At 41.1% G+C, this 23388-nt stretch overlaps 1 protein-coding gene and 2 long non-coding RNA genes across 7 annotated transcripts in view; 1 reads left to right on the top strand and 2 right to left on the bottom strand.

Annotated features, from left to right (window-relative positions):
• The window catches only part of si:dkey-166d12.2 (rap1 GTPase-activating protein 1), a 145392-nt gene that overhangs the window by 37058 nt on the left and 84946 nt on the right, over nt 1-23388 (top strand). The gene's annotated exons all lie outside the window — the stretch shown is intronic.
• Nucleotides 7031-8456, bottom strand: LOC117539490. Its single transcript, XR_004568009.1, has 3 exons — nt 8271-8456; nt 7656-7815; nt 7031-7129 (listed from the first exon to the last, which is right to left on the bottom strand). It is a non-coding gene; the product is annotated as an uncharacterized LOC117539490 (long non-coding RNA).
• On the bottom strand, nt 8729-11156 carry LOC117539489. The gene is made up of 5 exons (XR_004568008.1): nt 11039-11156; nt 10824-10877; nt 10050-10106; nt 9570-9629; nt 8729-9210 (listed from the first exon to the last, which is right to left on the bottom strand). It is a non-coding gene; the product is annotated as an uncharacterized LOC117539489 (long non-coding RNA).

Below are 23388 nucleotides of genomic sequence, written 5' to 3'. Positions count from 1 at the left end.
AGGTTAGGGTTATGTTATTTAATTATTTTGGGGGAGCCAGCCCCTAGGGTTCGAAAATGTTTTTGGGGGTCAAACCCCCCAAAACCCTCAAAATGCATAGAAAACTATGCATACCTATAACACAATACAAACACAATGGTCTTACACCTGCATTAGGCTACTACACCAATCAGAAGTGAATACATACTAATCGCGTATGAATTAAACCATGCTAGCATTTGTTTAAGTTGCTCAATCATCACCACAGATGATCTCATGTAAGAGGCCATATGTGTTCTATAGCTGATACCAGAGCCATATAATAGAAGAGTTACGACATCTCCGTTCACTCCAATGGACCAGTTTTTTACAGCAATGGCGGATCGTGGAGCCTCTCAATAGTTCCCCGGAAGTTAGCGGATCTGCGGCTAGCAGTCTATGGTTGCAGCATAATAGACCGTTCGTGATGGACTTTTGAAGGTAAGAAGACGTTTAAAAATGTATATTGCGGATATTATCAGAACATCTGAATCAAATTAACTACACATGTGTATTAAAGGATGTTAGTGGATTATCCCTTCAATCAGTATATTTAACGTTTACAGATAACAGATTAGACTAGGATACCGGATAAAGTTAGCAACACACGTTAACCACGAATAGCCTATTAATCCGTTCTCTTAATGTTATTTCCTCCAACGTAGTGGAATTAGAGAAAAGGGGCTTCTTAACGTGCTTTTATCCGGGGTGGAGGGAGTTACATATTAGTTAAATATAACATTGGGGCGTGTGATTGTAGTGGGTGGAGGTGGTGATATGAGGATATCCATCTTGGAGTTCAAGCTAGTATAATATAGTTAACGTTACACAATAATAAGGAAGAGAGCTATTTTTGTGATACATCGCTATTGATATGGATTTAGAGTGGATATTTGAGACTTCTAAACAGTAAACAAAAACATAACTTATGGGTGAGTGTTTTTAGCAGTCATATTATGTCTTTGTGATTTTGTTGATTATTACCTGTCTGTATTATGTTGCAGCTCAGCTGATTTTGGGATGGCAAAGGGAGAGGAACTTAAGTGAGAGTGAAAACACAAGGTACGTTTAAAATAGGTCAGCAATTTCCCATCCTATAGGTTGCTAGATGTATCTAACCCTTTCTCCTGTCTCCCTCTTTCAGCACAAGAACCCCAGGGGGATTCAATGGAGCCTGAAGACCTGCAATGAGACCCTCACCCTGACCCTGAGTCTCAACTCCCAGAGTTTAGCAAGCCTCTCCCTGTTCCTTATTTTTATTAAACAGACGTTAAGCTTCCCAATGGTGTGGTCTTCGTTTTGTGAAAAATATGATTACCTCACATATTTAGTTGATGTTGTTGTCTTTTGTGATAGTTAAATTGCTCCTGCTGACTTGAGCCAGACATTCTTTCCTCCTCTCTGTGTCAGTGGGGAAACGTTACATGTGTACTCCTTTCTCTGAGCGCTTGGAGCATCCCCCGGCAGCACAGCAAACCATGGGGGAGACTATATGCCAGGACAACACAGAGGAAAAGGCACAGAGAAACGGCATGATATGCTATTCAATGTTTATTGAATTCCATTTATTTACATGGATGTTCCTAAAGCAACACATTTAACATCATCATCATCATGCTGCTGCTGCTGCTGCTAGTCCTTTGACTCATTGTGCTGTCAGTTGACAATCATTGATAGGCACCTGTGGGTCTCCTATCCTTTCTGAAAGTCATAAAGATTACATTAGTACTTTAGATTACTTGTGTCCTCAATTACCATGGGATTACTGAAATTGTAGAAATGAATCTAATCAGAATTTTGAAACCTTCCTTCCCTCCCTCTAAATATATCAAACATTAGGAAGTGATGCTCCTGACTACCATTCAAGTTTAAGAAGATAATATTTGTTTTAAACAATTCAAAGCAATAAACAGGCTCTTTAACCAAGGCAACGTTAGCCTAACATGTATATGTTAACAGGTAAGATAGCTGTTCACACTATGTATATTTTCTTGCCATTTTATTTCTATTTGAGATGTTTACATTTTCGACTGTTTAATTATAGGCTTTTAACTGATTTATGTACAATGCCTTGTCTTTTGCTGCTGCAAAGCAAACATTTCCCACATTGGTATCAATAAAGTACTTCTTATTTTATCTTAATCCTCAAATATTAGCAAATGTAACTTTTTCAAATATTGATGTAACTACATACACATTGATATGTTGTATAAATATTGCAAATCAAAACCTTTATTCACTACTTATTACCAAAAATTGTAGTTCTATCTCCGGTAATCATGCATTCAAATGTCCCACCACGAACTTCCGGGGAACTATTGAGTCTCCCTGAACCACGTGACGATCAAGCATTTTGGTCCTCCGCTGTCGTAACTCTTCTCTCTATATGGCGCTGGCTGATACAGCTTTAACATTTATCTAAATGTATGTCGCTGCCTGAAGTATTTTACACTCAGTAAAATTGGTGCTTTCTGGTTTATTTAAAATACTGCTCTTTAATTCAGGCGCCCATTCCCCAAGGCAATGTTGAATTTAAATAAAATATAATACTGCATTTTTCCTTCCCTTTTCTTTGGTGTGACCTTGCGTAGCCCATCATCTATCATTGATTTATTACAGACATCCTGAACTTGCTTTAGTCCTGCTCTGCAAGGTGGGCTAGAGCGGCGTTTTGTCCCTGACTTGAATATGTTATTAATAAATGGAGAATGACCTAGACCTCTGCCAATCAATCTCCTCTTTTAAAAGCTGTGTGCATTCAATGATTGTTAGCACCGCAGCTGCAGAGTTCTAATACAGGCTGTGCACTGAAACCTTTTGACGTGCAATTTCATGTTTGATATTTGAACACTAATTCTGTTAAATAAATTGTTAAGTAATACTCAGTTGTTTTGACAATCAATTAGAAAGCAGAACTGACATTTGATGCTTTATTATATTTTTAAACCTGATAGATATCCATAATATTATTTACTTATAGGTGCTATTTTTCTGCAGCATCCGACATGACCCTGTCAGAGACCTGTGACTTTGATTTACAAACCTCTGGGTGATAAACGTCAGCCCAGAGAGCGTGTCACAGGAAGTCGTCTCCTCATAAGCGAAGTTTAGCAATTCCCATCCAGAGTCTGAGGGCCCTCAAAGGGTCAGGGCCACAGCAGGGATTAGACAGCACCAGGGCTGTCAGATTCTGTGAAATGCCACAGTGGGAACAAAGGCCAATAAAAGAGCGGTTTTGCCCTTTGATGCCGCAACTGAAGTTGAGGGCTATTGCCAACAGGCGCAGCACGGTGAGAGCACAGAGATCACACTGAACACTGACTCTGTTCCACCAAGCAGTAACAGTGTCACTCGGGCATATCTCAGGGTTGTGGAAATACTGAACAAGTGTGCGCATTTAACATGTTCATGCATGCATATCTGCATTTTAAAGAGCATGGGTGTGAATGCGTTATGACTGATCTATTTATGGCGGCCCAGTAAAATAAATGCATGCACAAATGCCAGACACATTAAGCAACTAGCAAAACATAGTGGAGCATTTAGCAGCTAAACAGCCCGATATTTCCCGAGCCTAGGCAAGGCAAGGCAAGGCAAGTTTATTTATATAGCACTTTTCAACACAAGGCAATTCAAAGTGCTTTACAAAAAATGAAAGACATTAAGAAAATGGCATTTAAAATCAGTCATTAAAAAGAAAAGCTAATAAAATAAACATTAAAAGAAAAAATACATGGATAAAAGTTACAGTGCAATCTAAGATATGAATAGTTCAATTAAAAGCAAAGACAAAAAGAAAAGTCTTCAGCCTGGATTTAAAAGTAGTCAGAGTTGCAGCGGACCTGCAGGTTTCTGGGAGTTTGTTCCAGATATTTGGAGCATAATAACTGAACGCTGCTTTACCATGTTTAGTTCTGACTCTGGGGACAGAAAGCTGACCAGTCCCTGAAGACCTGAGAGATCTGGATGGTTCATAATTTAGCAGGAGGTCAGAAATGTATTTTGGGCCTAAACCATTCAGTGCTTTATAAACCAGCAGCAGTATTTTGAAATCTATTCTTTGACACACAGGAAGCCAGTGTAAAGACTTCAGAACTGGAGTGATGTGATCCACTTTCTTAGTGTTAGTGAGGACTCGAGCAGCAGCGTTCTGAATCAGCTGCAGCTTTCTAATAGATTTTTTAGTGAGACCTGTGAAGACACCATTGCAGTAGTCGAGTCTACTGAAGATAAAAGCATGGACAAGCTTTTCCAAATCCTGCTGTGACATTAGTCTTTTAATCCTAGATATATTCTTTAGGTGATAGTAGGCTGATTTAGTAACTGTTTTAATGTGACTGTTGAAACTCAGGTCAGAGTCCATGACTACACCTAGATTTCTGGCTTTATCTGTTGTTTTGAACATTGCACACTGAAGCTCAGCGCTAACTTTTATACGTTCTGACTTGGCTCCAAAAACCATTACCTCAGTTTTATCTTTGTTTAATTGGAGAAAGTTCTGACGCATCCAGTCATTGATTTGTTCAATGCACTTACTCAGAGCCTAGGAGCCTAACTCAAACTATATGTTGCTTCTAATAAACATATTACATAAACGTGAGTTGTCCGACCGAAATAAAGAAATTGTTTTGTGTAACATGTCAGTACTCAAAGATCTTGATTAGGTTCAGCAAGGTTTACCAATTCTGCTAGATTCCATTAGTGGTCAAGGGGATTGAGTAAATCCTTTTTTTGTTTGTTTCTGAGATGGCTGCTGTCCATGGCGCTGAAAGCAGTTCAGCTTCATATGGGTTCTGTGTTGCTGGGAGACAGCAGTGTCCACTCAGCTCCATGTGAGACGGCTTCTTGTCAAACAGGTAATGACTTCAGCCGTAACACATTCTACAAATTGAGATGATGATTGGATTTCTATTGTAATTTGTCCCTTTTTATAATTTGACCTGTCTCCTCATCTCTTGAGCACAGAAAAAAAGAGTACAACATCCAAATAAATTCAATTGTTGCCAAGTAAGTGCTGCTACACTTTTATGATGGTATTAACTTTCATTTTATTAAATCCCCCCCAATAATGTAATAAACCTAATTCCTGTTGAACTTTTTCGTTATGAAATAAGTATTGTATTGTATTAGTGATTTCTTTGTGCATTTACTTAACAAATGCACAAACGCACTGGGCTTTTTCTGGATCCTCCACCGAAAATAATATAAGAAATCCCAATTTAACAGAAAACACCAGATGAGCAAAAAAACAATAGCTTAAATTCAATACTAAACAACAACAATGAAAGAACACACATGTAAAAAAAACATAAAGGAAATATGAGTTTGAAAAGCAAACGGTAGATTAATTATATTTAGGCATTTCTTTTTAAATTCAATAGATAGTATTTTGTGCCAGGTTTGTGTAACCCTAAATCAGATCGAAAAGTCTCTCAAAGCTGTCGTCAAAATGTACACACACAAAGTGATTTAGGAGTGATTTAGTGCTGTTGTAAACCCCTCCCAGATAGCAAAAAGTCATTGAATCAACATTGAGATATGGTCACGCTGAAGATTGTGTTCAACATTGAAGTCAGACATTGAAACAATAGTGAATGTGCTCATTATGATCAGCATTGAAACAACATTGAATTTTCAACCAATCCCAACAATGAATCAACCTTGATTCAATTACGATATGATCAACATTGAAAGAATGTAGAATTGGATCAACATTGATTCAACTATATTATGCATTGCATTATACATTGAAACAATGTTATTATCAGATTGCAAAAAGTCATTGAATCAACATTGAGATATTGTCATGCTGAAGATTGCAATTGATGTCGGACATTGAAAATAAACTAAAATGAACAAACAAAAAAAGAGCCCATTACTTATTCAGTTATTTATTCAGATTCAATGATATGAACATCTTTAACATCTTTTGTCCACAAGCACGAAAAACATTGTCTCTTAAGGTCCCATGTCATGCTTTCCTGGTTATCACCGTCCCCTTGTGTGTTATGTAGCTTTTTCTGCATGTAAACGGTCTGCAGAGTCACAAACCCTCAAAGTACACCCTGTAGCGAGTAAAACTAATAGAGAAGACCTGTCTATGCTGCCCCAGAACTTCTTCCTCAGTAAAGTGACGTAACGGGCATAGTGGTGTGACACACACACTCTCACTCAGCCTTATCTTTTCTCATCCGTGGCTGTGAGTGTGTGTGTCTGTGTGCTCAGGCTGAGTTCCTCTGTGTCTCGCTGTCTCACAGACCCCACGCAGCAACCAGGAAACAACACCAGTAATCCAGCTCACACTGTCTGCTCCTCGAGCCGAGCAGCGAGCCCCGCAACATCCCGCCAACACGGTACCCAGACCCCACGCAGCATTCTCATCAGTTTGTCATTACTGGTGTCATTTTCTGGTTGCTAACACCATTGTAACACATAATCACTGAGGTTCACCACCGTTACAGCTGTACATCAGCGAGACACAGGAACTTAGCCTGAGCACACAGACACACACTCACAGCCAGGCTGTGTGTGTAAATCCACGGAGCCGCAGCTGAGAAAAGATAAGGCTGAGTGAGAGTGTGTGTGTTACGCCACTATGCCCGTTACGTCACTTTACTCAGGAAGAAGTTCTGGGGCAGCATAGATGGGTCTTTTCTGTGTTAGAGTTTTACTCGCTACAGGGTGTACTTTGAGGGTTTCTGACTCTGCAGACCATTTACATGCAGAAAAAGCTACATAACAACAAGGGGACGGGTAATAACCGGGAAAGCATGACATGGGACCTTTAAGTGGAGGAAGCTCCTTAGAGACAATGATCTGGCCATCAACTGTAGTTCAAATTATATTTGCTCTGAAACTCCAGATGACATAAAAACCTGGCAACTGCAAACAGGGTTGTCATACTCGGTGGAAAGGCAGTCTTAACTATAAACTCAGATCTATAAGACCCCAGTTCAACATGAACGAAAACACCCCAACTTTGAACAATGTCCGTTTAACTATTTTTTCCTTGGTACACCGCCATTCCTCTCTGGTGCGTAACGTAGCCACTTCTGCACTCCAACCCTGAATGTCAATTCCGTCAGCCTGCGGTCAAATTGACGAGCAGCAGCTGAACAAAAAGAAGTTACATTTTTTGTTTATTGAAATAATAAGAAGAAGAAAGCTGCAATGGATGCGTTCCAGTGTGTACTGTTTAGTGTACTAGGTTTTCAGGCGGCCTTAATTGAGCAATTCACCCATCAACCACATCTTCATATAATTGATTCACACTATTACTCATTTCTGTGTACTCGCTCTGGGTCTCAGAGGACGGTAGTGGACAGTTCAGAAACGTGCCCATCAGTGACATCATCAATGGTCATTTCCAATTAGCTAGGAATAATGTCACTGGTAGGCAGGTTTCTGAAATGTCCACAGCCCACCTTTGAGATGCAGAGCGAGTAGACAGAAATGCTGCCATCCTATTATGAGCATTAATGAGGACCACTTATATGAAGATAAGGATAAGAATGGATGCATTTTGCATCCATTCTTATCAACTTGAGAAAGAAATGTAAAAGACTTATGAATTAAATTCAATATTTGCCAAATCTGTTGTAAAGTAGTAAACCTAGTATTTTGAGGTGCAGGCTCACCAAACATGCAGTCCTTTATCAGCGTGTCCTTGAAGGCCCTCTTCTCTCCCTTTCCCACCCAGTTGAAGATGCAGGCTAGACTGTTTGTCATGGCAGCGGATAGCATTCGCCGGATCATATTTTCCGAGTTGGTCCCTCCGACTAATGCCAGGCGGGTAATCTTAACAGACGAGAGAAAATGATTAGTGTGCTACAGTGTACTATGTAAATAGACATCTTCTCATTTATAAATAAATACAAATGTAATGAATTTGAACACATTTGTATTACCTCTAAGGAAGAAATAAGACCACTACTGTGTCCAAACTAATCGACAAACAATGCCAACAACCAAATTGGCAATCCTAAGAAATTGTCAAATATTGATTAAGAAAAATATTATCGTGATTCGCGAGGCGTATTTTTACAATATTTCTGTCAAACACACATCCAAGTGAAAAATAAATGTAATGCATCCACTCCTACAATTCCAGACATAAGCCCTTAAGATTTCAAACAAGAAATGTAAGACTTTTAAAACTTATAAGGATCCACAGGATACCTGCAAATGCATACAGAAAATATTAGAAGCCTCGACAGATTATAGAGAAAATGCTTTGTGTAAAAATTGTTCACCATCTTTCGACGGACTGCTTCCTCCCTCAAAGCAGCTTCAGTCTCATCAAACTTCTCCTCGTTGGTGAGTGGAAGCATTATGGGGAAGTTGTCTTCTTGTGACTCTGGTCCAGCTCCATGAATGTTTAGTTTAGCAAGTTCCGTCTTTATAAAGTTAATGTCACGTGAGATCTGCTTCACCTCCATATATAGCTCGGTAAGCATCTTCGTGGTTGTCATGGCAGCAATGTCTTGAAAAATAAAAAAATAAAGGTTTTAATTTACATTTCAAGGATAGATTTTTAATTTCCAATAATTTAGAATGACACTAAGTAACTCACTGATAAGTGTTTGCCAACAGTAACCATTAAAGCTGCACTATGTAACTTTCCTATTTACCCTGGATTTGAACACAGGTCTCCAGCACAACTGCTGAAATATTTACCACTGAGCTTATAGAGCCTGCCTGCTTGCTCGGGGGAGAAATTGACCATAAAGTCATAATTTTTGTCAAACCAAGGTCATGTCTCACCTAGATAAAGGATCTAAATGTCTCAATAGAAGAGCAGGGAGACCAAAATCAACCACCCCAATTTTAAGTTATATTGTATTAACACTACCATACAGATTGGACAAAATAACATTGTAATCACAAAAAGGTTACATAGTGCAGGTTTAAGTGCTTACATTTTAAGCCTTAACACCATGACAAAAAACATGAAAAGATGGGAAAGTCACAAGGGATAGGTTTCTCAATTCAGAAGGCATCAGTACGGTTAAGAACCTGCTCAGAAAATGATACTTGCCTTTCAACACTCTGCTTGATTCCTCTCCATATAATCTCCCCCGTGGTGTTTCTGGAGCTGAAGGGGGTGGGATGGGTGCTGCGGGGTCAGGTGAGCCAAGCCCAGTGCGCTGAAGTCAGCTAATCTTGAGCCATGTGCATAGCTGGCACCGCCGTCTAAAAGACAAGACACCATTATTAATTGTTTATAAGTAAGCCATGAGAACCATTGGCCCATAGGAGCCGATATCCTGTTTCCGCAGCATGATGTACAAGTACACCCCCTGGACATGATGCTAGTATGTCGTAGGGACTTAACCCAATCCAACCCTTGATACTGAGTGCCAAGCAGGGAGATATCGGGTACCATTTTTAACAGTCATTGGTATGACTCGGTCGGTGATCAAACTCACAACCTCCCAATCTCAGGGCGGACACTAACCACAAGGCCACTGAGCTGCTATTCATTCTTTATATTGAACATGAATTTGGGAATATTCCAAAAAAAACAAACATTTAAGATGAGAAATACATACCATTCCTTGCTTTCTCTAATGGCATAGCGTGGGAGGGGCTGGAGTTATATGTTGGCAATCCTAGAAAAAGAGAGAAATAACTAAATAAGGCAAATGAGCACTATCAAAGTTGTTATCCATGAGCACCATATAGCAATTGCACCTAGCTAGCCCCATATAGTTACTTTCCAACTTTAGATAAAGGAGACCTGAGGGATGAACACACTTGACTACAGAGTGAGTAATTAAAGAATAGTTTCCCACCTAAGTTGCTGATAATTCCTGTGATCCAAAGATAAAAGACATATAATAGCCTATTAGTCTACTTAATAACGAGGGGTGCACTCAAGTGGCTGCCGATGACAATTTATTCAGGATACAGAAAATATGACCAACGTTTCGGAGAGACTGAAACATTGGGTCATATTTCCGGTGTCCTGAATAAATTGTCATCGGCAGCCACATGAATGTGCCTGACTTTTACACCATTAGTTTACTTACCATCATTACAGTGGTCCATTGACTGGTCCAACTCCGCCAAATAGCTTCCACAAAAGCCTACAATGAGAGAACACAAAACATGAACTATGAATGCTGTAACTCGGACAAAGCACATTTACATACTGTCCGCCCGGAGGTAGTAGTGTGAAGTAGGGGTCGACCGATTATCCAGACCGATATTCCGCATTTTACAGATTATCGCTATCGGCCTTTTTTTTTTTTTTTTTTTAAATCAAATTGCCGATAAAACTTTGGATCTGATGCGGCCGTTTCTCTGGTTGCAGTCACCACTCTGTACACAAGCAATGTCCCGATCCAATTCTATCAGTTTCCCAGTTACACAGGGTAGCGTCTCGCAGCGGATAAACTGTGAGGGGGGGGATTGCTAGTGGAGCCTCGCAGCAACTCTGCTTTCTGCACCACAATCTGGTGCTGCTGAATTGGGACTACTAAATGAGTGAGACTCAAATATCAGAAGTTCAGAACAAGTTTTAGTAGTTTTTATTTTATTTCTATTTCATTGACTTTACTCAGGGTCACAGAGAGGAAACCAGTTTTAAGATGTTGAAAAGTTCAGCAAACATAAAAAGGCATTTCAAAGAAGTTGTGTTGGAGTTTGTGTTATTCTACATTTTGAGACCAAGATTTTCTGATATTACTGCAAATGTATATCGGTTCCAAATATCGGTTATCGGTCTCGTTGATTACTAATAATCGGTATCGGCCTTGAAAAAGCCATATCGGTCGATCCCTAGTGTGAAGTGGTTCACTTACCATTGTCAGCCTGGTGAATTGACAGAACATCCTCCGAGTGGCTTCCTCCAGAGGCTAAAAGGGAACAAAAGACAGGAATAATGGATGCTGTAACTTTTGAACACATATCACATGACTGATGTTTGAATGTATTGTTGGAGGAACTAAATGCTTGTAAATTAAAGCTCACATGCAATTACATATTGTTCCTGCCATTTTAATAAGTAATGACATACCACTGCTTGCATTTGGGGTTGGTCCTGAGGGGTACTGGCTGGATTCTGGGAGCACTGTAGGACAATGAACATCAGGTGGCTTGGCAAATCTTCTCTTCACACAGCTGGTTTCTGACTCCATGTACACAGGATTTGGCCTGGAAAATACAAATGAAACATTCAACATTCCCATTAATTGAACTAATTTGCCCCATGGCCCATTTCCAACCAGTCAGAGGTTAAGAGCCACATTTTTTCTATGTTACTGCAAAGAGCCACATCAAACACACTGATACCGCTTGTTTCAGTTTTTTGTTTTCTGGAGACAAGATTTCAACCACGTCACTGATGCATTTTTGTGGCATTGGGATATATATTTTTTAAATCCTCTGGAGCAGAGAGGAGCTGTGGATTATTGTTATTGATTAATGCATCAGTGTTTCTTAGGGTCAAAAACACTAAACTCACAACTTGAAATGAAAGCGTTTAGTTTATTTAATAAAAGAGCACATGTTCAATGTGAAAAGTGACAGTAGTTATAGATTATTTGCAATTTGGTGCTATATAATATATTAAAAAAAAAAAAAAATTATATATATATTTTAAACACCTTGAATTTCGGGGGTGCGCGGGGCTCCGTTGGCGGGGTGCAGCGCCCCTCCAAGACAATGGTAGGGGAAACACTGGATAATGTTTAATCAACGATAGGTTTTCCCCCCCTCAAAGGTGATTGGTTCACTGCATCGCAGGTATTATTGTGATTGGCTCTTGGGCCACATCAAAATTAGACGCGCTGGCATCCTCTCATACTGACACCTGACACCACACATACACACGTAGGGAGAGCCGGGACGAAAGTAACACGGGACGAAAGTAACGGAGCGATTTTATCCGAGCCCAAACAACTTTGACCGGCCAAATTACGTCAGAATTATTAGCATTCGATACTTAACAGACCTACTAAATATCATGTTTAACTCTGAGGAGTAGTGTTGTCACGGTACCAACATTTTGGTTTCGATACCAAGTCAAGAATTGCGATTCCGATTCTTTTTCGATACTTTTCTTAAAAAAAGGGAAACAGTCTTAAATGTAATTATTGTGCTTTATTTCACACCAGAACCATAACCATAACACAAACTTTTAAACAATGAGAACAATAAATAAAATAAATGACAAGAATTCGTATTAAATAAAATTAATACATGTCTTACAGACAGGCCGAGGCGCAGCGGCAGTTGCACTCCCACTTGCAGCCATGCTTCTCATTTTCTCACATGCTCTGGCAGCTAGCGCGTGCACGAGAGAGGGGAGGGACTTAGAACGTGCTTGAGAGGGGCGGGACTGCAGGCACGGCAGCAGTGCAGGGAGTGGAAGTAGAGCGCTGAACACACACGGCTCTTATTAAACAGCGCTTTCTCACCGGAGTACTTTTCTCCGTCATTCTTAAAGTACCGATACTAATGAAACGGAGGAATCGTAACGTTTTTAACGGCAGGGTATTGCGGTACCTTTCAAGTATTGGTACACCGTGCAACACTAGTCAGGAGTCAGTGTCTCTCCCCCAAACTCACACATATAAAATTCGATATGAACTGAAGAGCCGCATGAAACTAGGCAAAGAGCCGCATGCGGCTCGAGAGCCGCGGGTTGGCCACCCCTGCACTAGTCTATCACAGGACTGGAGGTGGGGTTTTTACTTATTGTTTACACAGAAACCAAGGATTATATATTTCAAGAGGGAGCGATCAAAGTAAACATCCTAAGCCTGCTTCCTCCACACTGGGAGTGCTGTGACCACTTTTCCATTGCATCTTATGAGCGGTTGGGTTCTTTTGGTTCCAGCCTATGCACGCATACTGGTTCTTATCAATGCGACGTTGTTTGATAAGGGTTAAAGTCTGGCCAGACATGGAACCTGACCTCCTACAGGAATTCAACTGTACCTTACTCTTCTTTTCCCACGTTCACCTGCTTCGTCCTCAGAGCTCAGATCAGTGGTTGGACATCCAGTATTCGCATACTTTTCTTCGTATCGTTTGGCCTTTTCCAATGAGTCTGTAAAAGAAAAAGCATAAAATAACAGGATGACATTTTACTGACTAGTCTCACTTGTGACACATATGTCATATGTGGTATGGTACCACACACATTCAAACTGCCATCTATAAAACGTGTGGATACCTATATACTTGAAAATAGACAATAGTAATGCAGTGACTACTTACCACAAGTAATCAAGAGCCGGACATTCGCATATGTGGTCCATCCTTTATGGGCCGTCATGTGTTCTTTAAGGGCCTTCAAATACATGTTTTTTGGGGGCCATAACAATTTACCTTCCTTTAGACTGAACCAGCTGGCAAGAACTGTTGCAGCTCCGCCATTTGGAAAAAGTTCAACGGCCCAAAGCACCACCTCCCTTTCCATTCTGTATACAATAAAGGAAATAATGTAAATGATTAAAAAAAAAACCTGCTCATAAATCATAAGATGTCATTTACTCGCCCAGCAGTATGAGCGGTATGCTACTGCATATGAGCTATTGGAATAGCTATGAGGCCATTTCCTTCTGACTCTGGATACAGAACACATTTACGTTTGATACATCCAAGTTTACCAACCCCGATATTGTCACACAACTCTCTAACCTTGTATGTACCTATGCATGAGGACTCGCAGGGATAAGTGTAATATGATTCTTGGTGTCTGAACCTTTTGTAGATCACATAGACCTCATCTTCTTCCTGGACTATATTCTGCACTACTGCAATACTATGTCCCACCTCAATACAATTATCCCCCTGCTTTGTAGACAAGGTAAAACGACTACTGGAGACCTTTGTGTACTGTACAGCACACCGAAATGTTGAGGGAGTGGACCATCAGTGTGGATTTTCTGTAACACTGGTTCATCTGTTGGTAATGGAACCTCACAACGTGGCTGTTCTGACAACCTTTTGACCACCTGTTGTAGAGGTTGGTGTGGCTTGCGTAAAAGATGCTTTATTTGGCCAAGATAATTCTCAAAAGGGAATCCTGAAACATTATCTAAAGGTCCAAATTGTTTGTATTCATCGGCTAAATGTATAAGCTGGTGTACACTGAACACAATCTGATCCCTACCATACAACTGTCCAAAGTGTTCCACAAAGGAAATCATCAATCTATGCGCTAATTCAACCTTTTGGCCAGAAATTCCAGGAGACAAAAACAAATACATGGCCACTGAAAACAACATAAAGTTGTCATAAATCTCACTGGGAAGGCAATCCTTCAGAACTACAGGGACAGTATGAAGGATCGGAGCTCTGTAGCTTTCCAACGATCCAGCTCATTCAAACCCCTTGGCTTGCGATTGAATTCACAAGGGGTGTGGGAATGTAACCCCTGCAGTTTGCTTGATATACTGTTAACAGTTTGTGAAGGAAGCCTAGTGGCTAGATTGCCCTTTAACCACATATTCAACAGTTTTCTCATCACACCAAGACAACAGAGGTGCATATAATCTATTGGGAATGAAGAAACCATCTTTACTGTCCCTGTTAAAGGACTGAGTGTCTGTTTCAAGTGATGTTCTTCATCAATCATATCACAATAACTTGAGTCTGTCCTGAGCCTGACATTTGTTTCAGGATAAGTCATTTTCTTCCTCCACACACCATGTTGATCACACTTGTCACACCCTGAATAGCCATTATGTGACTTGATATTCTTAACGTAGGCTCTGGCTGGAGCATCACACACAAATGAGGAAACCAGTACTTTCAATCGGTTACCATTATGAACAACGCCATTAGCCAGTACATTTTTAAGGTCGCTAATAAATTGCTGCAGATACTCAACAACACACTTGGGCTTGCTTAAACCACAAAAGATACCGACAATAAATGGGGACTTAGTATAATCACATTTCAGAATTGCAAGTATAGGCCAGAATTGAAGTCTTGAACTCTTAAAGAGAGGGAGACCATCTATGTTGAACTGTAAAGTAAGAGTTCTGAGGCTCACTGGTAAACTCAAACATTTCAATCGTGAAAGTATCCCTTGCACCAATCCAAAATGGTAGTACTCGCCACCTTGCATTTGAGTGGTTGCAACATCATGTTGTGTTCTAAGCAGAGTTCTTCCATCCTTAGGGAGCATAGGGTGAAAAAGCTTTAAGATGGACAGCAGAGCAGACAAAGCAACCAGACTGATTGAGTAGGATGTTGCCCAATATCTTAGGCTCCTCATAAGCCGATCCTGACTAGGCTGATGCTCGTCATGGCTGTCGGAGTCAGAATCTGATTCAACATTCCCAGCCACACTACCATCAGTATGATCATTTCCCATTTGTACATGATCTGATTCAACTTCATCATCTCCAGCTAAACTACCATCAGTATGATCATTTTCCATGTGTACATGGGAAGCTAGTGGTGTATCTAGTTGGGAAACGTGTGAGATTCTGAAGGGTGGTTCCCTATTCACACAGGGGTCTAAATGTGACTTGTTATTATAAAGAGTTTCCTCGTATTCCTTAAGGATATCTTTCTCCATGTCCCTTACAGTTCTGATGACTCTACGTCTTTTAGACCAATAAGAAGCCATCTTAGGTAAAGAGAGGTGGCGCTGCTATAATTACTTTACTTGGCCTTGTGTATTGCAGTGATCCCCTTGACTCGTCTTGTAGTATAATCCTGAAAATGGAGGAAAACAAAGCAGATTAAAAAACAGTATGCATAAACTAACAGTACAAATATATATCAGCCTCCTGGTGCAATGCAAATATAACTGTACTGACGAAATTCCCTAGAATTACACGTGTTATTCCATGGGTCTTCAACCAGGAGTCCAGGACCCCTAGGACATACATTTTACCCAAATATCCTATATGATGCTTTAGCTTGACTGTATCAGACCAACTTTGATGTAATTTCTGTAGGATGTAGGGATGCCAGAAACTGACCATGATCCAAATCGGCGGGGTCGGTGTGTAGCAAGCTGCAGCAGCAGTCTGCGCAGGGCAGCCTGCGCTGCTGGCTTCCTCCAAGTTTTACAGTCAAAACTGGTGTTGTGACCAATGGCCATTTACAATTATTAATACTATTACTATTATTAGTCTATATTTTTGGTTGAAAACTAAGCCAGAAAAAAAAAAAAAAACATAAATAATAAAAAGATATATAAATAAAATCGAATTTTAAAAATAATCTTCGATTATGGAGACTGTAACGAATAATAGATTAATCGCTGGCATCCCTAGTAGGATGGTAGTTTAATGTCAGATTGTGTTAGCTAGTGTATCTGCTGCGTTAGCTAGGTGCTAGCCAGGGCAAGAAAATATCAACTGCGTCATGCGATGAACTGTTTAATTAATTTATGATATAGGCTATATTATAACAAAAAATATGCACAATTTCACCCAAATATCCCAAATAATGCTTTAGCTTGACTGCATCAGTGGACACTTTATGTAATTTCTGTAGGATGGTAGAGTTTAATGTCAGATTATGTTAGCTAGCGCTGCGTTAGCTAGGTGCTAGTCAGGGCAATAAAATATCAACTGCGTCATGGGATGAACGCCGTTAAATTCGTTGATGATATATATTATTATAAGTAATTAGTTCCCTCTTTTGCGCTCTGAATAGCCTAAAAAAACATAACAGGGTGTAACTGAGGTGAACATATAGAGTAGGCATGCACAACGGTCACGTTACATTTCTTACCGATTTGTGATATCTGTCTCTTCTCTTCAGGCGGCTTGGCGGCAACTGAACTGCCTGCCTTCCTCCACACCCTGAGGTGTACGCTCTTTCACGTGACCAACGTGCTTTCAAGATTAAGTGCAATGTGCAACAGGCATGACGGGTAATCTGTGACGTTTCGCTCTCTCAAAAATTGGGCCATTTTGTCTTCATGCACAGCAGCTCTCATAGGAAAGAACCAGACCCCGCCTCCGACGCAGGGTCATGATCTCGCCCGAGAGGGGATAGCGCCACACGTTGGAACAATGTCAATTCAATGTAGGGAATTTCAACGTTGAAAAACCGGCATCTATATTACATTGATTCAACAACATTTTTTCAAACGTTGAAATGGTATTTGTAAAAACACATCGAATCAACATTGATTTTTCAACCTCTACCAAAAATAACCAATCTAACCAAAATCCAATGTTGAATTAAGAGCTCCTCCTCCTCTCTATACTGGCCCACAAAGACATCCTTTTCCAAGTGACTCCAATAAAAGAAATGAGACCACATCCACTGTCCACACATCTGGGCATCATTCTCCCAATAAATGTCATAAATATGTCATCATATAGTTTCCTTTTGTCTAAACAACACTCCAAACACCTGGGTTCATGATCAACCATCCTCATAAAGTTCTCAGCCACATCTCATGTATCTGTAAGCAGATGCTTCTGGTGAGATGTCTAAAGGTGTGCGCACTTTAAAATGTGAGGACTCCAAAAAGCCAGTCCCTGTCAAGTTGAGGTTGTAAACCGTGGACAGGCCCTGAGGTCTGAATGAGTGATTTATTTTTGATGAAGCTGCATGATTAGAAATCTCTCCCTCCCTTATCTCAGTCCCTGTCGAGCCCTCATGTGTATGAATCAAAGTCGGCCCCTAACTGAGTCTGTGTGGCTCCTCTCTCTGCAAAGTCATTAATCCAAGGATGTGGCCCGCGGGGCTTTCCTCTCCTCCTGCTTGACTTTGATAGTTAGGCCTACATGAAAAATAAGCTTGTTTTTTTTCTCTCCCTCGGCCCTCTTCTGCTCTCCGCATCTCTTTTATTTGTTCTAATGGCCTTCTGCTCTCGTGCCCCGGAGGATGAGTTACGTGTCCTGCTGGGGTCTTTTGGCGGGATTGTGTGTGAGTGTGGCGGTGTTGTAAATTCCTGCGCCCTCGCTCTACATGGCTCTAGGGAACATTAACTGAATCTCCCACTCTGTGTGATTTGTGTCTTAATTTCCCTTCCAAGTCTCTTCTCCAACATGCTTGTGAATGTAAACGGGGTGTACATAAAGTAAAAGCAAGCAGCTGGATCCCGTCACGCCTAATAGTGCTATATATATCCACACCCCTGTCGCCAGTCTTAGACACCCTCTTTCTTTTTCTCTCCATCTCCCCAATTTCCATGCAACGCCCCCGTCCTCGTTATCCGTGGCCTGGAGTGGAGTTATGTAATTTATGACAATCAGATCTAGTAGAAGAGCCGTATGATGAAGGACAAGAATATTCTCCGGGTTCCTGCTGGAAACTGTCTGTCTTTGATGAGCCAGTTATTCAATGTCAGCACCCCCCCCCCCCCCCCCCACATGAATTTAGCTCCTGCAATTTGTGGCAGAGAGGGAGAATCTCATTTGTTGCATTAGGTTACAGAACTGTGGCTGGCTCTGCAGAGTTTCTGCTCTAAACTTGTGATTGTACCGACCAGTAACATGTCCACAGACTGAAATGGATTAATGGACAGTGTCATGGCGATAAAAGGAGATACAATCCTAATGCTTTGTTCCTGAGCTGGTGTCTCTTTGCCTCAGCTGCTCTCTTTTCTCTCTCACTGTGCTCATCATAGACGTTAGCCTCTGTTGCTAGAAAGGCAGGGGATCTGCTTAAAATTCAAAGTTGTCTGCTTCAAACGGAGCTCTCAAACAACCCCCGAGATGCTCAGCAGCACGAGAGGATATAAACAAAGTAGTTCTCCTGGCTAACAGCGAGGGGTGGTGTTTCTCCAAGACAACTTCATTAATCTTTCCCCTTCCTTTTTCCTCACCTCTTTCCTGTTTGCCATTCTTACATCAATCCCTGAATACAGTGAGCATGTTGATTCTAAGCTTTATAGGGAGAAGGTAGCTTTTTAATGGCCTTTCAAAAACAATTGAAGTCATTACTTTTGGATTGGATTTACTACTGATGGTTTTGTGATGCTGGCTGCTTGTCAGGCTTTAGAATAATGGTGCTGTTTGAGGTAAAGTAAAAGTACAATTTAGCCTACAGTAACATCGACAAAACTGAAGAAAAAAAAAAGACTGTGGGCATTTCGGGTCACAGAGGCAAGGCTTGGTGTCCATGCAATCTTGTCAAAGGTGTAGTTGTGCGCACAGCTGGTAAATATGTAATGTTTCCTGCTTTTCTGTTCCCACAGGGGAGGAAGTGTACTGTTAGTGTGTAATTGCTCCTTAGTGCTGACTGAAGACACACGTAAGAGAAGCTATTACATCCTAAAGTTTACTAAGTATTCTCACCTGAAGAGGGTGTGGATGTTTGGACGGTTGCTATGTATTTGTGCTCGACAAGAAGTGTATCAGCTACTGTTTATTCAGATTAGGACAGAAATATATATCAGGCGCAGAGATGTTTAAACTTTGATTTAAACATGTGTAGAATACTAAGGGCTTTATTGACTAGGGGTAACTGTATTAAGGGTTAACCTCATAACTTTATTAGCTAGGGTTTAATGTAATTGTAAACTTAAAGTTTCATTAAGAACTCAGGAGTAATCCAGTTTCAATTGATGCCCATCAGCTCTGATCTGAGGCCACTCCTCCCCAGAAACTGAAAAGAAAAGACCGATAAAGAAATTAGAGTCCTGCGGGAGTCACGAGGTAAGTATGAGCTAAGTATCGCTGGTGTTTTTTAGCCCCTCATGCTAAAACATGTGTATATTCTCCATTCCTGTTCATGTGTCCTCTCGCAATTATCACTGGCCCCATGCATCTCCTAATCCAGTGGTTCTCAAATCGGGGGTACGCGGACCCCTAGGGGTACGTTGGAGTACTGCAGGGGGTACGTGAGATTTATTTTATGTTAATGAAAAAAAACACAAGTAATGCATTTAAACAAACTACTAATAGTAGATTAACTACTTTATTCAAAGGTTTAGAGTAACTCTGGATAATAAAATGGGAAAAATAAACAGGGTGCTCTCTTTTCCTCTCCCTCTCCTGACAGCCCGTCAGTCTCGTGCAGCTCGCTGAACCTGTAATAAGTGACCCTACAGTAAAGAATACATATATTTATAACTAGTTTAGCTAGTTCCAGAGTAGATAAACTAGCTAAGTGTTAGGTCTAACTCTTAGTGTATTTAATTTTGCTCCGCTCAACGGTCCGTCATAGCGGCGGAGCTGTGATCATGCAGAGCTGCGTGTTCTCCGTCAGCAGCAGCTGATCTGATCTCTGTCTCGCGTCCGGTTAGACTTCACTCGCGTTTATGTCCAAATCTCTCAGATCTAGCTAGTTCTAATTAATTATTTGACTGCCTGCTTATCAAAGGACCTAAACAATAAGCGTTGCTTGGCAACGGCGTGTGGACGCAAAGTATAGCGCAGCATTAGGCTATGCATATGTTTTATATGAGGGGTCAAAATCCCATGCTCATAACATGCTCATATATATTTTTCTCTTCATTCCCCACGCCCCAAAATAAATAAATATACCAATTTTAGGAAAAGTAACGAAGTTTGAGCAGTGTGGGTTTTATATTAACAGAGTTACACATATTTCAAAACGTGAAGTGTAATAACTGCAGGTTGCCTCCCTGTCAGAATGACAAAGATCCTCAGTGAAGCACAAGCCCATGTCTCACTACATTGTAAGTACAACTTATTAAAAAGATCAGTTCAATGCAACTAATGTCGTCTTAGTGTTATTGCATGATGTTAAAATTGGTTTGCCACGAATTTAGTGATGGATTATAAACATTTGAAATGTAGCTTTTAAGTGTTTCTCAGTTACAGTCCGTTAAACTTCTTAACATTGACAGGAAATGAAATGTAGTCGAAGTCAAATGTAATGAAATGTACTTTTTTTAAATGTTGGCCATGAGGGTTGTGCAATAGGTCGCCATTGTCAGTATGTGCGTCTGTGTGTATTGTGTTTGTTCAAACGGTGTATGATTGATGATATGTGTATGTCTCTTAAATGTCCACTATGTTTGTATATTATGTACATGTATGCGGAACTGCTGGACGGAGCCCAGAACGAATTTCCTTACGGGGACAATAAAGTATATCGTATCGTATCGTATCGTACAATGTTGTTCTCATGAGAACTGCAGTTGTCAATGTTGTTGTAATCAGACACTGATGGTGCAGCGCTGTACTGTACCTCTTTATATAGGCATTTTATCCCTAACAAATTGTTTTTGTGCTGATCAGGGGGTACGTGGCTGAATTTTTCTTTCAAAGGGGGAACATTATTGAAAAAAGTTTGAGAACCACTGTCCTAATCGTTATAACCGGCCTGCTCTCGTCTATCCCACATGCTCCACTGGGATCCAACATCTAGTTTCAGGTGGCCTGTGGAACTGCCAGTCAACTGTTCCTAAGGCTGACTTCATCTCTGGCTACGCCTCCCTGCAGTCCCTGGATTTCCTTGCTCTCACTGAGACCTGGATTACTTCATTCAACACATCCACCCCAGCAGCTCTCTCCACAGCATATTCCTTCTCCCATACACCCAGACCCACTGGCAGAGGAGGTGGCACTGGTCTCCTGCTCTCTCCCAAATGGAGCTTTTCCCTCTTCAAGCTTCCTAACTTCACTCCTTCCACCTTTGAATTCCATGCCGTCACAGTAACCCATCCTATACAATTAACCATTGTTGTTCTCTACCGTCCACCAGGCGCCTTGGGGGACTTCTTGGAGGAATTAGATCTCCTCTCACACATCCCTGAAACTGGCCCTCCACTGTACTTCTCGGAGACTTCAACCTCCAGACAGAGAAGATATCTGAATGAATATTTCTGGCGGAAATGGTGGAAATCCAAACACCATGACGACCTCCTACCCTATCAATCTCTCCTCTCCTCTTTCTCTTCTTCGATCTCTCAGGCAAAAAGCACTTTCTTTCAAGATAAGATCCAATCTTCCTATTCCAATCCCCCAAAACTGTTCTCTATCTTCTCCACCCTCCTCGACCCCCCTAGAGCCCCTTCCCCCTCCTCCCTTCTTCCAAGCGACTTTGTTAACTAATTTGAAAAAAAGGTTGATGATATTCGCTCTTCTTTTTCCGACTCACCTCTACTCACCACTGGGTCACCATACCCTCCTTTCACCCACACACTAACCTCCTTCTCCCCTCTCTCTCCAAGTGAGGTTCTTACCCTCATTACCTCTGCCCGCCCTACCACCTGTCCTCTGGACCCTATCCCTTCAAACCTACTTCAGACTATCGCTCCTGATATTCTACCGTTTCTCTCCCATTTCATCAACACTTCTCTAACTTCTGGTCACTTTCCAAACAGTCTCAAGGAAGCAAGAGTAAACCCTCTCCTAAAGAATCCCACTCTCAACCCGTCTGATGTTATAAACTACAGGCTTGTCTCTCTCCTCCCGTTCCTGTCTAAAACACTTGAATGCGCTGTCTTTAAACAACTCTCCTGTTATCTCCATCAGAATAACCTTCTTGATCCGCACCAGTCTGGTTTCAAGGCAGGTCACTCCACAGAAACTGCCCTCCTTGCTGTCTCTGAGGAACTGCACACTGCACTGCATTAGCCCGCATGGTTTTTCATACCATTGCTACGCTGACGACACTCAATTAATTTAATTTTTTCCCCGTTCTGAAACCCAGGTCGTCGCACGCATCTCTGCTTGTCTAGCTGACATCTCTCAGTGGATGTCTGCTCATCACCTCAAGCTCAACCTTGACAAGACTGAACTGCTTTTTCTTCCGGGAAAAGATTGTCCCACTCTTGACCTAACAATCAACATCGGCCCCTCATTTGTTTCCCCGACTCAGACTGCAAGGAATCTGGGTGTGACCCTAGATAACAAACTGTCCTTCACTGCAAACATTGCTGCAACAACCCGCTGCTGCAGTGGGGAACCTTTTTCCTCTCAACGGCCATTTCAATTTTTTCAACATCCTCCGAGGGCCGTACAAATGATTGACCTCTGCTTTAAAATACTAAGATCACAGCCCATTCATTTCGCATTTCTTTCATGTTGTGCAAAGAAAAAGCAACCTCTTAATCCAGATATCTTACCATGACTCGCGCATGCATGCACGTGCACGGTTGTGGCTTGACCACCAAAACAGAAAGATATGGACACAAGATGTGTGCAAATGTATTTAGTTTCCTATCCATGTGAACATGATTTAAGTGGGGGGGGGGGGGACCTAACCTCCTCTAGGGGGGTCCGGGAGGCATGCTCCCCGGGAAGATTTTTTTTTAAATGTTGAAGTTAAAAGCATCAATCTGGTGCACTTTGAGAGCAACATTAGTAGATCTATGAATGCATCTCTCAACACCCATATGAAACAGAACTGTAAACAGATTTTATTTTTCTTTATGGATATTTTACAAATCACTCTCCTTTCAAACTGTATTCTTGTTCATTAATAACAACTTTTTTTATTGTCATATAGTATTTTATACCT

This window comes from Gymnodraco acuticeps, unplaced genomic scaffold, assembly GCF_902827175.1.
Source record: "Gymnodraco acuticeps unplaced genomic scaffold, fGymAcu1.1, whole genome shotgun sequence".
Classification (NCBI taxonomy): domain Eukaryota; kingdom Metazoa; phylum Chordata; class Actinopteri; order Perciformes; family Bathydraconidae; genus Gymnodraco; species Gymnodraco acuticeps.
This window is presented reverse-complemented; position numbering and strand designations above follow the sequence as displayed.